This window comes from Haematobia irritans, chromosome 2 (genome assembly GCF_050003625.1).
Source record: "Haematobia irritans isolate KBUSLIRL chromosome 2, ASM5000362v1, whole genome shotgun sequence".
NCBI classification, from domain to species: Eukaryota; Metazoa; Arthropoda; class Insecta; order Diptera; family Muscidae; genus Haematobia; species Haematobia irritans.
In genome coordinates, this window is record NC_134398.1 from 98,283,236 (window position 1) to 98,298,670 (window position 15,435).

Genomic DNA, 15,435 nt, shown 5'->3' on the forward strand with positions numbered 1-15,435 from the left:
TCCATCTCTATTTCTTTCTCTATACACTGAAAAAACAGAGAACCCTTTTCCATTGCTAAATAAACTAAACTGTAGTAATATTGACCATGATTTAGCCCTTAAGATTTTTTTCAACTTGTCTAGTTTATAATTCTCTTAAGTTTTAGTTCATCTATAACATTGTAGTTTAGTTCATTTTTACAACACCATAAGATTTATATACCCCTACCAAGTTAAAAAGTCAGTATTATTTTGATTTACTTGCTTATTTTGTGGGAAACCCGATAATAAAAATTGGTTAACAGTCTCTTTAAAATGTCGACGATTAAACTATTTTTAAATCAATCATTCCACAGTACAGAGAAATTAAATAATTAAAGGAACAACAAACCGTTTTACTATTATGAAAATTTTCATACATTAAAATTAAACTTTCTTTAAGCAAAAGTACTTTATTATAAAAACTTATGATGAAAGTTCTTAATACAATGTTTTTTGTGAATAAAAATTATGACCACGTGGAACAGAGAGTAGTTCATTTGAACCCGCTGTTTGGACATTTTGACTTATCCTTTTTTTATTCATCGTAGGTAATTTTTTCACATATCTTGCTGGAAAAAAATGGAAACAATAATGAAAATTGTTAAAAATTAACACCATGTAATGAAATATAATTTTAATTCTTCATTTTAGCTTGTAACTTACCATATTTGGGGGCATTTTATCGAATGGTGTAAGGAATTCAACTTTTCTTTGGAAAACGTATCTCATAAAATTGGTACCTGAAACAATTAGAGAAATAATGAAGTATTCTATATAAACTCATAAAACTGTGTTGTTATCGATGTGAAGGATATAATAAAATAAATATTCTAGTTGAAAGAAAGCCAGAGTTTTAATATAAAACTTACCAATTCTCTATTAAATTGTACGCTGAGGGGAAATATACATAAAAAGTTGTCCAAATTTATTTGGGCTATTCTGAAATTAAATATTTATTTTTTACATTAAATAAAATTATTAAATAGGTTTCCAAAAATCGAATGAAAAAAATAATATTATGCATAAAAAACACAAATATTCTGGTTAAAAGAAAGTTAAAGAATCCTTACCAATTCACTATTAAATTACAAGCAAAGGAGTACCAACATTTTTTTCAAATTTTTAAGGGGTTATTCTGAAATTAAATATTTGTTTTTTTACATTAAAATATTACATTGGTTTCCAAAAAAATTGATTAAAGAAATACTTAAATAAGGTATTAAAAACCTATAATTTTGATGATAAAAAGGTCATAAAAACGTAAATATTCTAGTTGAAAGAAAGCCAAATTTTAAAAGAAAACTTACCAATTCTCTATTTTCGAACCCATCTGGAGTTGCTCTGAAATTAAATATTGCTTTTACAACAAAGAAAAACATTAAACTGGTTTCCAAAAAAAAAATAATTAACAAATAATAATATACATAAAAAATATTATTTTTAAAAGAAAGCCATATTAAAAAAAACAATACTTACCAATTTATGGCTAAACTATACGCTGAGATATAACAAAAATTGTCCAAATTCATCTGGAATTGAATATTAATTTTTTATATTGAATAATAAAAATTTCAATACACTTTCAATTTCAACATATTTTCCTAAATATTCTTAATAACTTTTCTCAAAACTACCGATAAAATATTAATAACTTTCATTTAAAAGGTTTAATAAACAAACACCAATATATGTCTCAAAATTCCAAAATATTCCATGCCTTTATATTCCCTTGTTGCATATTAAAAGATGCAACAGCCCACGCCAACGCCAACTATACAACTGAAGCATGCCAAACAAAACCAAGCAAAGCCAAAACATTCCTACAACAACAAAAACACATGTGCCTTTATTGAAAACAACACCTCATCCAGCCAATAAACCATCCAAGAATAACAAACACACACACAAACCACTAAATACAAAAATAAAAACAACCCCACGCTCATGTATACACAACAAAACTCAAGTAACATCATCTTTACATTAATCACATTCCACTATGCCGATAAAGATCTCTGTACTATGCATTAGTTCATCGCATCTGCTGACAATTTACTCTGAGAATAATATTCGTAAAGGCACACCAGTTTATGAACGATGAAACGTTTAACTTAAAATTTGCAAAATTTTCATGAAATGTTATCTACCATTTTTGACGAAAATGTCTATAAATTTAATTACATGTGAACTAAAAATATTTCATTGGGTAATTTTTTACCAACAATTATTAACTATAGGAATTGTCAGTAAGAAATTGCTATCCACTTTCAAGTTCATTTTTCGTAAAAAAATATTTTCTCATACAAAAAAATCTTATAGTAAATTGCACTTATTATTTAGAAAATACTTTACATTTCACAAGTAGTTTTATAGCATAACAAACGAATTTTTAACTACTAGTTAAGAAATTTTTTAAGGACATTTCCATCGTATTTTGTAGGCCATGAACTAAACGATTGCTACTTAGAATTTGTAAAATTTCCTTTCGAGTAGTTAATTTTCGTTGAAGATACGAAAAATGAACTAAAATTCTGGAAAATTCTTGTAATAAATTATTGTAAAAATCTTCTTAAATTTACGAGACACTTTTTTTTCTGTGTAGGCTCGGGTTAGTGGAGGCATACTTCAAGCAAATATTGACTATTCAAAACGAAATAGAGGATAATAACCCAAAAGATAATGGAAGGGCAGATCTTGAGGATTTGTGTATAAAAACAAAAACGAAAATTATCGAATTACTTGGCGATAACTACAAAAGAGGTGGTTTTGAATCATCATTTGCAATTCCAATTCCCGATACAAGTAAGTTGCCTAAACTTGATTTACCAAAGTTCGACGGAAAGTATTCCGCGTATAAGAATTTTATATCTTCATTCAAGCTATTTCTGGACAATGATACATCGTTATCGCCAATAGAATAGTTCAATCATTTGATCCATTGTTTATCGGGACAGGCATTAGATACTGTTCGTGCATTCCAAATAACAAGTGACAATTATAAGAAGGCTTTGAATCGATTAGAACAACGATACGATAATACCACATTGATTTTCCTTGAACATATATCAAACCTTTATGATCTCCCAGATGTTCAAAAACCATCAGCTGTTCAATTGCATAGTTTGGTTGATAGTGGTTCGGCTATTTACAGTTCGCTTAAGTCATTAGGAAACGAGGAACAGATTTGCCATGCAATGCTTATCCATTTGATATCGACACAGGTTGATGTAGAAACTAGAATCAAATGGAAAGAAAATCCTGGGGGGTTACTCTGTATTGCGATGCGTAAGAAAAATTGTCGCGAATCGAGTAATTGGTACTCAGTAATTCGTTTTCGTATCTACCTTGCGCATCTAGTTTTCGCAAATCTGGCATCACCGCACTCTATAATGCGAAAGCGTATGTCAAACTCGTTCGTTGATCGCAAAAATCGTGCGCAAACAAAATAGCAATCGCAAAGTAACAAATATGTAAGTAAGCACAATTAAATTTTTATATTTGTATCTAAATTGTTTATTGTTTTAGGGAAAAACCAAAAAAGTTACAGACACAGCAACGTCAGTTCCAAACTTTGGTAGACTTTATGGTCTCTTCCGCAGTTACCTCAAATTGTATGTGCTTGGGACAAAGTATTCGTTCAATCACCTCGCAAACTTCTTTTAAGCAGCGCGACATAGATTGCTCTGATAGTCCTAAAAGATGGTCTTGGCCGATTTGTAGATAACCACCTTGTCCAAGCAATTTCAAAGCAGCGGCCACTTTTATTGGAGTTGGAATGGCTGTGGATTTATTTGGAACGACGAGGTCGTCTTTAATAGCGTTTAATACATACATAAACGCATCTTTATTAAGACGAAATCTATAAAAATGAAATATTCGAAAACGTTTGTCACATAATTTGAGTTTCCATTTTCTTACCCGTGGTCACTTAGGGAGAGTATATTTGACCGATCTCGCAAAATTCTTCTTGTAATTCGTTCATGTTAATTTTCTTCAAACCATAACGCTATCGAATCCATAATTATTACTTTTTTGTTATAAACGATTAGCAAGTTTTAAAAGAACACGCACCGAACGGAAGATTGTTTAAAATGTTTTTATTTACAATTTTTTGACATTTCTTTTTATCATTTTCGTTATTGTTTACATTGTGCAGCCAGCGTTGTCATATTTTCGCTTTATTTTGCTAAAGCGTTACCATATTTTCAGTTTACTTTGCGAAAGCGTTTGCGCAAGTGATACAGAGTACCGAATTGTACTCTTAACGCATTTAACTATCGCATCGCATTTGCTTTCGTATCGCAATACAGAGTAACCCCCCTGATTTTGATAAGATACCCTCATGGGATACGTTTTGTAAAAGTTTGGAACGAAGATGTCAGTTTTTGGAGTCTACAGAATCTTATATCAAAACCCCCAATAACTATAATAGCCGCCGGAATGGGTCTAAAGTACAGACTCGATTATCTTGACACACCCAACAAAAGTATTGTGCATTATGCAAATGTTTAGATCATTGGATTAGTTCATGTGCCAAATATATAGCAATGGATCACGATTTACGGCGAAATACGGTTAAAAGGCTCGGCCTATGCCTTAATTGCCTTGGTGAGGGTCATGTAGTATCCAAATGTTTATCTAAGGTGACTTGCAAGACTTGTCGCAAAGCCCATCACACCACTTTACATCGGACAACAACCATGAGCAACGTAGAAGCCCCCTCCACGTCTCATTCGGGGACAACACCATCTGTGGCTGTTAACACTCATATTCAACCATCAACTAATGTGATTTTGGCAACGGCAGTCGTTCTTGTTCGTGATGGGTCGGGAGAATTCCAGTTGTGCCGTGCACTCTTAGACTCAGGTTCCCAAGTGAATCTTATTACTGAAACTTTGGCACGGCAATTAAATTTAACGAAGAGAAAGAAGATAATTGACATAGTAGGAGTCGGTGGTTTATCGTCCAAAATGAAGTATGAAGTAGCCACATCGGTTCGTTCGCGCTACAACGAAGAAGAATATGTCATAGATTTGTTGGTTATGAATCGTATATCTGCACTGAAAAAAACAGTGAACCCTTTTCCATTGCAAAATGAACTAAACTGTAGTAATATTGACCATGATTTAGCCCTTAAGATTTTTTTCAACTTGTCTAGTTTATAATTCTCTTAAATTTTAGTTCATCTATAACATTGTAGTTTAGTTTATTTTTACAACACCATAAGATTTATATACCCCTACCAAGTTAAAAAGTCAGTATTATTTTGTTTTACTTGCTTATTTTGTGGGAAACCCGATAATAAAAACTGGTTAACAGTCTCTTGAAAATGTCGACGACTAAACTATTTTTAAATCAATCATTCCACAGTACAGAGAAATTAAATAATTAAAGGAACAACAAACCGTTTTACTATTATGAAAATTTTCATACATTAAAATTAAATTTTCTTTAAGCAAAAGTACTTTATTATAAAAACTTATGATGAAAGTTCTTAATACAATGTTTATTGTGAATAAAAATTATGACCACGTGGAACAGAGAGTAGTTAATTTGAACCCGCTGTTTGGACATTTTGACTTATCCTTTTTTTATTCATCGTAGGTAATTATTTCACATACAGTATGTCAAGAAAGTGTTTTGACAATAGGATAAAAATTATGTTTTATTCCAAAATTAAATATAATTTAATTTTAAAAAATATTTTATTATGTATTTTGCAAAGTATACATATTTTATTTTTCTCAAAACGAATTAACAACTCGATTTTTACTTCAATTATTTCTGGAATTTTAAATATTTGACAATGTCAAAAGACTTTCTTGACATACTGTATCTTGCTGGAAAAAAATGGAAACAATAATGAAAATTGTTAAAAATTAACACCATGTTATGAAATATAATTTTTAATTCTTCATTTTAGCTTGTAACTTACCATATTTGGGGGCATTTTATCAAATGGTGTAAGGAATTCAACTTTCCTTTGGAAAACGTATCTCATAAAATTTGTACCTGAAACAATTAGAGAAATAATGAAGTATTCTATATAAACTCATAAAACTGTGTTGTTATCGATGTGAAGGATATAATAAAATAAATATTCTAGTTGAAAGAAAGCCAGAGTTTTAATATAAAACTTACCAATTCTCTATTAAATTGTACGCTGAGGGGAAATATACATAAAAAGTTGTCCAAATTTATTTGGGCTATTCTGAAATTAAATATTTATTTTTTACATTAAATAAAATTATTAAATAGGTTTCCAAAAATCGAATGAAAAAAATAATATTATGCATAAAAAACACAAATATTCTGGTTAAAAGAAAGTTAAAGAATCCTTACCAATTCACTATTAAATTACAAGCAAAGGAGTACCAACATTTTTTTCAAATTTTTAAGGGGTTATTCTGAAATTAAATATTTGTTTTTTTACATTAAAATATTACATTGGTTTCCAAAAAAATTGATTAAAGAAATACTTAAATAAGGTATTAAAAACCTATAATTTTGATGATAAAAAGGTCATAAAAACGTAAATATTCTAGTTGAAAGAAAGCCAAATTTTAAAAGAAAACTTACCAATTCTCTATTTTCGAACCCATCTGGAGTTGCTCTGAAATTAAATATTGCTTTTACAACAAAGAAAAACATTAAACTGGTTTCCAAAAAAAAAAAATAATTAACAAATAATAATATACATAAAAAATATTATTTTTAAAAGAAAGCCATATTAAAAAAAACAATACTTACCAATTTATGGCTAAACTATACGCTGAGATATAACAAAAATTGTCCAAATTCATCTGGAATTGAATATTAATTTTTTATATTGAATAATAAAAATTTCAATACACTTTCAATTTCAACATATTTTCCTAAATATTCTTAATAACTTTTCTCAAAACTACCGATAAAATATTAATAACTTTCATTTAAAAGGTTTAATAAACAAACACCAATATATGTCTCAAAATTCCAAAATATTCCATGCCTTTATATTCCCTTGTTGCATATTAAAAGATGCAACAGCCCACGCCAACGCCAACTATACAACTGAAGCATGCCAAACAAAACCAAGCAAAGCCAAAACATTCCTACAACAACAAAAACACATGTGCCTTTATTGAAAACAACACCTCATCCAGCCAATAAACCATCCAAGAATAACAAACACACACACAAACCACTAAATACAAAAATAAAAACAACCCCACGCTCATGTATACACAACAAAACTCAAGTAACATCATCTTTACATTAATCACATTCCACTATGCCGATAAAGATCTCTGTACTATGCATTAGTTCATCGCATCTGCTGACAATTTACTCTAAGAATAATATTCGTAAAGGCACACCAGTTTATGAACGATGAAACGTGTAACTTAAAATTTGCAAAATTTTCATGAAATGTTATCTACCATTTTTGACGAAAATGTCTATAAATTTAATTACATGTGAACTAAAAATATTTCATTGGGTAATTTTTTACCAACAATTATTAACTATAGGAATTGTCAGTAAGAAATTGCTATCCACTTTCAAGTTCATTTTTCGTAAAAAAATATTTTCTCATACAAAAAAATCTTATAGTAAATTGCACTTATTATTTAGAAAATACTTTACATTTCACAAGTAGTTTTATAGCATAACAAACGAATTTTTAACTACTAGTTAAGAAATTTTTTAAGGACATTTCCATCGTATTTTGTAGGCCATGAACTAAACGATTGCTACTTAGAATTTGTAAAATTTCCTTTCGAGTAGTTAATTTTCGTTGAAGATACGAAAAATGAACTAAAATTCTGGAAAATTCTTGTAATAAATTATTGTAAAAATCTTCTTAAATTTACGAGACACTTTTTTTTTCTGTGTAGTTAATGAACTATTCCTAACTGCTTTCAGTTTAGGAGTTTTTTACTGAAACAAGTAAATTTTATTATTTCACACAAAAATTTTACTTAATGGAATTAAAATAGCTAAATTAAATTGATGAACATTTTTCCTTTAGTTCCGAAGACACTTTTTTCTGTGTGTAGTTTTTGTGAAAATGTTTTTTAGTGTATTGTGATTTTTATGTCCAATATTAACTTTATTTCTGTCTACTATGTTCGAGTTTGTAATCCTTTCTGAAATTCCTTTTACATAGGATAACGATCTGTAAATTTTGGGTTCTTTCTGTATCTTTTCTTTGTCCAAGCACGGTTTGTATGATGAAATTAATTCTTTGATTACACTGAAAAACAGTGAACCCTTTTCCATTGCAAAATGAACTAAACTGTAGTAATATTGACTATGATTTAGCCCTTAAGATTTTTTTCAACTTGTCTAGTTTATAATTCTCTTAAATTTTAGTTCATCTATAACATTGTATTTTAGTTCATTTTTACAACATCATAAGATTTATATACCCCTAAAAAGTTTACTTGCTTATTTTTTGGGAAACCCGATAATAAAAATTCGTTAACAGTCTCTTTAAAATGTCAACGACTAAACTATTTTTAAATCAATCATTCCACAGTACAGAGAAATTAAATAATTAAAGGAACAACAAACCGTTTTACTATTATGAAAATTTTCACACATTAAAATTAAACTTTCTTTAAGCAAAAGTACTTAAAATTAAACTTATAATGAAAGTTCTTAATACAATGTTTTTTGTGAATAAAAATTATGACCACGTGGAACAGAGAGTAGTTCATTTGAACTCGCTGTTTGGACATTTTGACTTATCCTTTTTTTATTCATCGTAGGTAATTTTTTCACATATCGTGCTGGAAAAAATGGTGAGTACTATGTTCGGGTTTTTCACCAAAACACTAAACTAAAAGTACAGAAATATATATGAAGACGATTATATTTTGATCAAGTCTTACCAAATAATGGAAGAAAAGATCCAAGGAGTTGATTGAAAATAATTTTATATTTCTATATTAATTAATTAAAAAAAGTAACCGTGAAAACAAGCTGGGTTTCAGCTTGAAAACTGAACATAGTACTCAGCTTAATGCATTACTCTCACTCAAACAAAACTCAAGTAACATCTCTGTACTATGCATTAGTTCATCGCATCTGCTGACAATTTACTCTAAGAATAATATTCGTAAAGGCACACCAGTTTATGAACGATGAAACGTTTAACTTAAAATTTGCAAAAACTTCATAAAATTTTTGACGAAAATGTCTATAAATTGAATTACTCGTGAACTAAAAATAGTTCATTGGGTAATTTTCTACCAACAATTATTAACTATGTTATAGGAATTGTCAGTAAGAAATTGCTATCCACTTTCAAGTTCATTTTTCGTAAAAAAATATTTTCTCATACAAAAAAAATCTTATAGTAAATTGCACTTATTATTTAGAAAGTACTTTACAATTCACTAGTAGTTTTATAGCCTGACGAATTTTTAACTACCAGTTAAGAAATTTTTTAAGGAAATTTCCATCGTATTTTGTAGGCCATGAACTAAACGATTGCTACTTAGAATTTGTAAAATTTCCTTTCGAGTAGTTAATTTTCGTTGAAGATACGAAAAATCTTCTTAAATTTACAAGACACTTTTTTCTGTGTACATTGTGACCCTACGTCCTACAAGACGCTAAATATTAGAAAAAACCTACATATAGGGAATTTCCCCTACTTCTAGCAACACTGGCTGTAGTTGATATTGCACCTACGGGGTTAGTATGCCACTAATATTGGGCCCATTATTAAAAAAGAGAAAATCGCTCAATTAGTGTAGGTAAGGGAGCCACCGTGGTGCAATGGTTAGCATGCCCGCCTTGCATACACAAGGTCGTGGGTTCGATTCCTGCTTCGACCGAACACCAAAAAGTTTTTCAGCGGTGGATTATCCCACCTCAGTAATGCTGGTGACATTTCTGAGGGTTTCAAAGCTTCTCTAAGTGGTTTCACTGCAATGTAGAACGCCGTTCGGATTCGGCTATAAAAAGGAGGTCCCTTGTCATTGAGCTTAACAAATACGGAACTGCGATTTCTTTATATAAAAAAAAACACAAGTTCGTTTTAATTTTGTCTTCTTTACTATAGTAAAGAAGTGTCTTTATTGAATTGAGTTCTTACACTAAATTTACTTAAGTCTACCTTTCTATTTTATTAGCTGTTGACAGAGACTTCCCATTTCGTAAATGCATAGGTGGCACATTTATTATTCTCACCTATGCATTGGAATCATGTTACATACACGCGTTTCCAACCGAAGTGTGGGAAACGCTAAATTGGCAAATTTGGAAAAGAGTCTGGGAAACGCGAAATTAGCAGTTTCTTGAAATTATGTGGATCAAATTTGATTATGCGAAAAAGAAAATAAGTTTTAAAGAATGAAGCAAATGAACCAAAGGGTGGATAGGTAAAATAACTTCATACTATTCTATGTTACTAAATTATGTTAGAGGGTGTAACTCCCCCTCCGTTAGTCTGAGGCTCCGACGAAGAGAGAAATCTTTGTCTTCTTAACTTTACGAGATATTTTATTGCAAAAATAAGTATGATAAAACAAATTATGATAGAGTTAGAGTTAAGAATTACATTTGATTTATAGTGGTTTTGAAATATTTCGGATACGCTATTCTCATAGTTCTGTTGTTTGAGATATAATTTTTCTAAACTAAGATCAGTTATTGTCTTATTTTGTTTTATTTTTGTTATAAAGTGTCGTACAATAATTTGGTCTTTTACTTTTAATACATTATTAGAATATGTTTCTTCGTTAACGGAAATTTCACAATTTTGGAAAGTAATTAAAAATGTACCAGTTAAATTAAAGTTAAAAGTGTTAGGTTTACAATTTGTTATAATTTTATTATAGAAGTTGGAAAATAACAATGTACCTTGGTTGATTTCTGTAATTTCGGTCTTGGAAAAATCTGTAAGTTTACAACTAGCTTCGTTATTTCTTAGGATATCATTAATACATGAATCAGTGATTTTTATTAAATTTTTGGTTAGATTGTCTTTAATAGGTATTTCGTAAGCCTTGCTGTGCTTGTCCACAAGTATTTCATTCATTGTTAAGGAAAGACTTTTGTTTTCAAAATTTGGTACCCTCTCAAATTTTATCTTGGTTAAAATATTTGGAGAAAACATCGGAATCAACAGGGTTATTATAAATGAATTTTTAAATATTGCGGTAATTACTTTGGTTTTGTCGTATGCATCAAAGTCCTCTATTATGTCTAATTCGTGTTCTGTTAGGAGTCTTGATGGGACCAATCCGAGTTTTCCCGTAAACACGATTTGGCATATATCGTCGACGTGATTCATTAACAAATTGATATCATTGTCGATTTGGTGGACATGTTCTAGAAACGATACTTCGTCCTCAATGTTACCGATCCTATTCTGGATGCTGTCTTTGAACTTGTTTATGTATTTTTCAACAGAGGACTGTCCGTAATTAATGTGGGTTGTAATTTTGTTAATCTGCTGTGTAAGCGAGTGATTTATCTCTACCAAAGAATTAATCTTCTTCATATTAGAGTCTGTCGCGTTTGTCAATGACTTCAACGCGGAGTTTATTGTTAATTCGTCATCGCTGTCCATAGTGCCTGTGACAAGTTTGAGACCTTTTCCGATTACATTGACTAATCCTCTAGTTTGTCTATGGTGTGGAACTACGCTGTTTATTTTTGTCTTTAGTATGAGGAGATTGTCTTGGAGGGAATGGACTATTGGTTTAGAGGTCAGTGAGTTCGCCTGTAATTCCTGAATATTTTTCGAAATTAACTCTATCGACGATTCGTATTGAGTCATATTGATCATATGGATTATTTTCCTATAATTATCGATCGTCCGAATGGTATTTTGTCTTATCGGCAAATATCCGTGATTGTCGGTTAGATCTTCGATGTCCATTAGTTGTCCGTGGGTCGTCCCGACAAGTAGTGTAAGTAGTATTACGTAAAGTGCCATTTCCTGAAAGGTACAGAAAGTAAGAATGGTTTATATACTCATATTCCTTCTTCTAGTTCTCGTTTCATGGAGCTGGAGTAAGTTTCTGTCTTCAAATTTCTTTTTCATTTTTACATGGGGTTTGTAGTATTTTAGCCCATTTGATTTATCAATCAAATGGTCATCGTCCGGTTTAGTACTGTCGATTATGCGATATTTCGAGTGGTTTTTGCCCCCTCGTATTTCTTTTATGAAATTCATGCCTTCATCAATTCGTCTGTCGGTTCTCCCTTTATTAATTTTGTTTAGTTTTCGTTCCTTTTGCGCCAACATTTTGTCGTGTATGTCCGGGTACTCTGAGTGGTGGATAGTACCGTTTATAAAATCTATAGGTTTCTTATTGGTCGTACTATGGATGGAATTATTGTAGAAGTTTATTATACGTAGAATCTTTTCTTCTACTGATAATAAATGATTGTCGTTATGGTGTTTCAAGAGTCTTATATGTTGGTTTATTGTGTTGTGTAAGCGTTCTATGTCGGCGTTGGAACTGTGATTGCTGTTTGACGTGTAATGTATTTCTATCTGTTCCTGTTCTAGGTACTGTCGAATGGGTGTGGCTTTAAATCCTAGTTCATTGTCGACGACAATTTTCTTCATTTTTCCCATAATACTGATATATTGCATTAGTTTCGAACGGAATTCTGTCCAAGTCCTATTGTCTATCAAGAACGCCTGGGCGTACTTAGAAAATTTGTCTATGAATGTCAGGAACATTTTCTTTTCTAGAGTGTAAAATACGTCAATGTGAACGATTTCGGAGGGTTTCATAGGGGTTTCAGTCAGTTTGTAAGGAATTTTTGGAGGGTTTCTGACGTACTTTTCTTTACTACAGATCTGGCAGTTATTTATAATTTTGGTTATACGTTCTTTAAGCTTCGGATGGTATATACTGAACTTTAATTGGAGGAAATTCTCGTTTATTCCCCTGTGATTGTTCCTTAAATGTTCGTTATTTATAATCATAGTCAGTTCGTCCTCGTCTGATATATCTGTCAATAACTGGCGACACCTCACGACTTTGAAATTTTGATTGTCGCTAAAGTGGGTTTGAATTATGTGGTGTAATTTGTCATATAAATCGTTATCTTGTATAATTACGGCATTTGTTCTACTTGGACTGAAATGGTTCTTTACTATTGTTAACAGAGTTTCTTCATCATAATTTTTAGCTGTTATGGTCTTTCTTTGATTGCCGAAGATTTGTATTGTCTTTATTTTCAGAGAACCGGATTCTACAACGTCTAATATTATCTGGTTTTTGAACATATTTATTGGTGATTCTGTCTCAGGGATCGCTACTGTCGCTGTTGCGTCGGCCATATTCACTTCGGGGATAATTCTAGATAGGGCATCTGCGTTTGCATTGTGCAAACCCTTTTTGTACCGTATAATATAATCATATTCTTCCAATTTTAGACGCCATCTAACGAGTCTTGAATTCGGCTCTTTTATACTAAAAAGCCACTGTAAAGGTTGGTGGTCTGTCTGTATTTCAAATTTCCTACCAAACAGATATGGTCGAAAATACTTCACAGCCCAGACAATAGCAAGTAACTCTTTCTCTATTGTGCTATAGTTGGCCTCGTGTTCGTTTAAGGTTCTACTTGCGTAGCATATGGGGTGTCCTTCTTGGGACAGTACAGCTCCCAATGCAACATTGCTAGCGTCTGTATTCAAAACAAAAACTTTGTCGAAGTCTGGGTATGCTAGTACGGGTTCGCTCATGAGTGCATTCTTCAGTTCGTTGAACCCCTGAATATACGCAATATCTTCCATGTCGATGTCCATACCTTTCTTCAGATATTTTGTCATAGGTTTGGCTATACTTGAATAATTAGGTATGAATTTACGGTAGTATCCACTTAGACCAAGAAATTGTTTAATTTGTTTGGCTGTGCGTGGTATTGGGTAGTTTGCAATACATTCGATTTTCTTTGGGTTTGGCCTTACTCCATGTTGGGTGACCACATGACCCAAGAAGTCCGCTTCTCTACGGAGGAATTCGCATTTGTCTAATTGGATTTTAAGATTTGCTTTTTTCAGACTATCTAGAACCAACTTCATGGACGTAATGTGTTCTTCGAGGGATGTCGAAAATATAATAATATCGTCAAGGTATACTAAGCATACCTTGCCCACTAAGTCCCCTAGGATGTTATTCATGAGTCGTTGGAATGTGGCGGGTGCTGTTTTAAGACCAAACGGCATTCTCAAGAACTCGTAATGCCCGCCTTCGACCGAAAAAGCAGTCTTGTGTATGTCTTTCTCGTCGATCTCAACTTGATGGAATCCCTTTGCCAAGTCGAGTGTAGAAAAATACATACTTCTCCCTAATTTATCCAATATCTCGTCGATATTGGGAATAGGGTATCTATCGTCAATAGTTTTTTCGTTAAGTTTGCGATAGTCTATTACGAGACGCCACTTTTTCACACCACTTGCATCGTTCTTTTTGGGTACGATCCATATAGGTGCAGAGTATGGGGAATTTGAGGGTCTAATTACACCATTTTTGAGCATGTCCCTTATTTGTCTTTGGACTTCGTCTTTATGTACGAATGGGTATCTGTATGTTTTCGAACGAATTGGAATGTCATCGACGGTATTGATTCGATGTTTAATGCTATTCGTGAACGTTAGATTCGTATTCGTATCGTGAAATAATGTCGAATACCCTGTAATTAATTTGGAGAATTTTTTATGTTCTTCTGAATTCATATGGCTCGTTCGAATTTGGTCGAGGATAGGAATATCCTTCTTTGTCTCTCTTAAGATATTATCATCGACGAGGTGGTAGTTTTCAACTGACACGGGCCAGTGGTTTAGGGGTCCAATTCGGATTATGTCTCGACAGTCTGATTTGGTATATATTTCGACCTTGAAATTTTTCGAGTTATAGACGCCTTCGGGGATGATGGTGTCCCCTTTACGATTACGGTGTTCCTTAATATGAACTAGACCGTTCTCGATGTCGGTAACAACCTGTATCCATTTCGAACCTGGGAATAGCAGGTTTATAGTCTTATTGTTTATGGTTAAGGTGTTATTTCCAAAGTTTATAATAGCATTATATTTTTTCAGTATGTCATTCCCGATAATTCCATCAAATTTTGTATGAAAATCGCATTCGATTAAATGCATCCACTCGTCAGTAGAGCCTAGTTCTGAGAAAAGGGGTACCTTGAAAATAGTAGTGGGGTGTAAGTTATTTTGAAGGGTTTTCAATGTGATCGATTTGGTTTTTACTATCCATTTTGGGTCGCATATTCCTGGATTGACAATCGAATGAGTGGCTCCAGTGTCTATAATGAATTTGAGTTTCTCTTTAATTACTATATAAGGTAATTGTCCGGTGAGGCCAGAAAATGAAAATTTTCGAAGAAATTTTCTTCGGAAGAGTCTTCATTATTCTGCTCGGTGTCTAAAATAGGTTCATT

General features: G+C 31.8%; 3 long non-coding RNA genes across 3 annotated transcripts; 1 reads left to right on the plus strand and 2 right to left on the minus strand.

Annotated features, from left to right (window-relative positions):
• Positions 1–405: 405 nt before the first annotated feature.
• Positions 406–762, minus strand: LOC142223439 (uncharacterized). The gene is made up of 2 exons (XR_012718730.1): positions 685–762; positions 406–590 (listed from the first exon to the last, which is right to left on the minus strand). It is a non-coding gene; the product is annotated as an uncharacterized LOC142223439 (long non-coding RNA).
• Positions 763–3,280: 2,518 nt separating this feature from the next.
• Positions 3,281–3,918, plus strand: LOC142225852 (uncharacterized). Its single transcript, XR_012719458.1, has 2 exons — positions 3,281–3,491; positions 3,547–3,918. It is a non-coding gene; the product is annotated as an uncharacterized LOC142225852 (long non-coding RNA).
• LOC142225853 (uncharacterized) lies at positions 3,511–4,343 on the minus strand. Its single transcript, XR_012719459.1, has 2 exons — positions 3,940–4,343; positions 3,511–3,880 (listed from the first exon to the last, which is right to left on the minus strand). It is a non-coding gene; the product is annotated as an uncharacterized LOC142225853 (long non-coding RNA).
• Between the last annotated feature and the right edge of the window lie 11,092 nt (positions 4,344–15,435).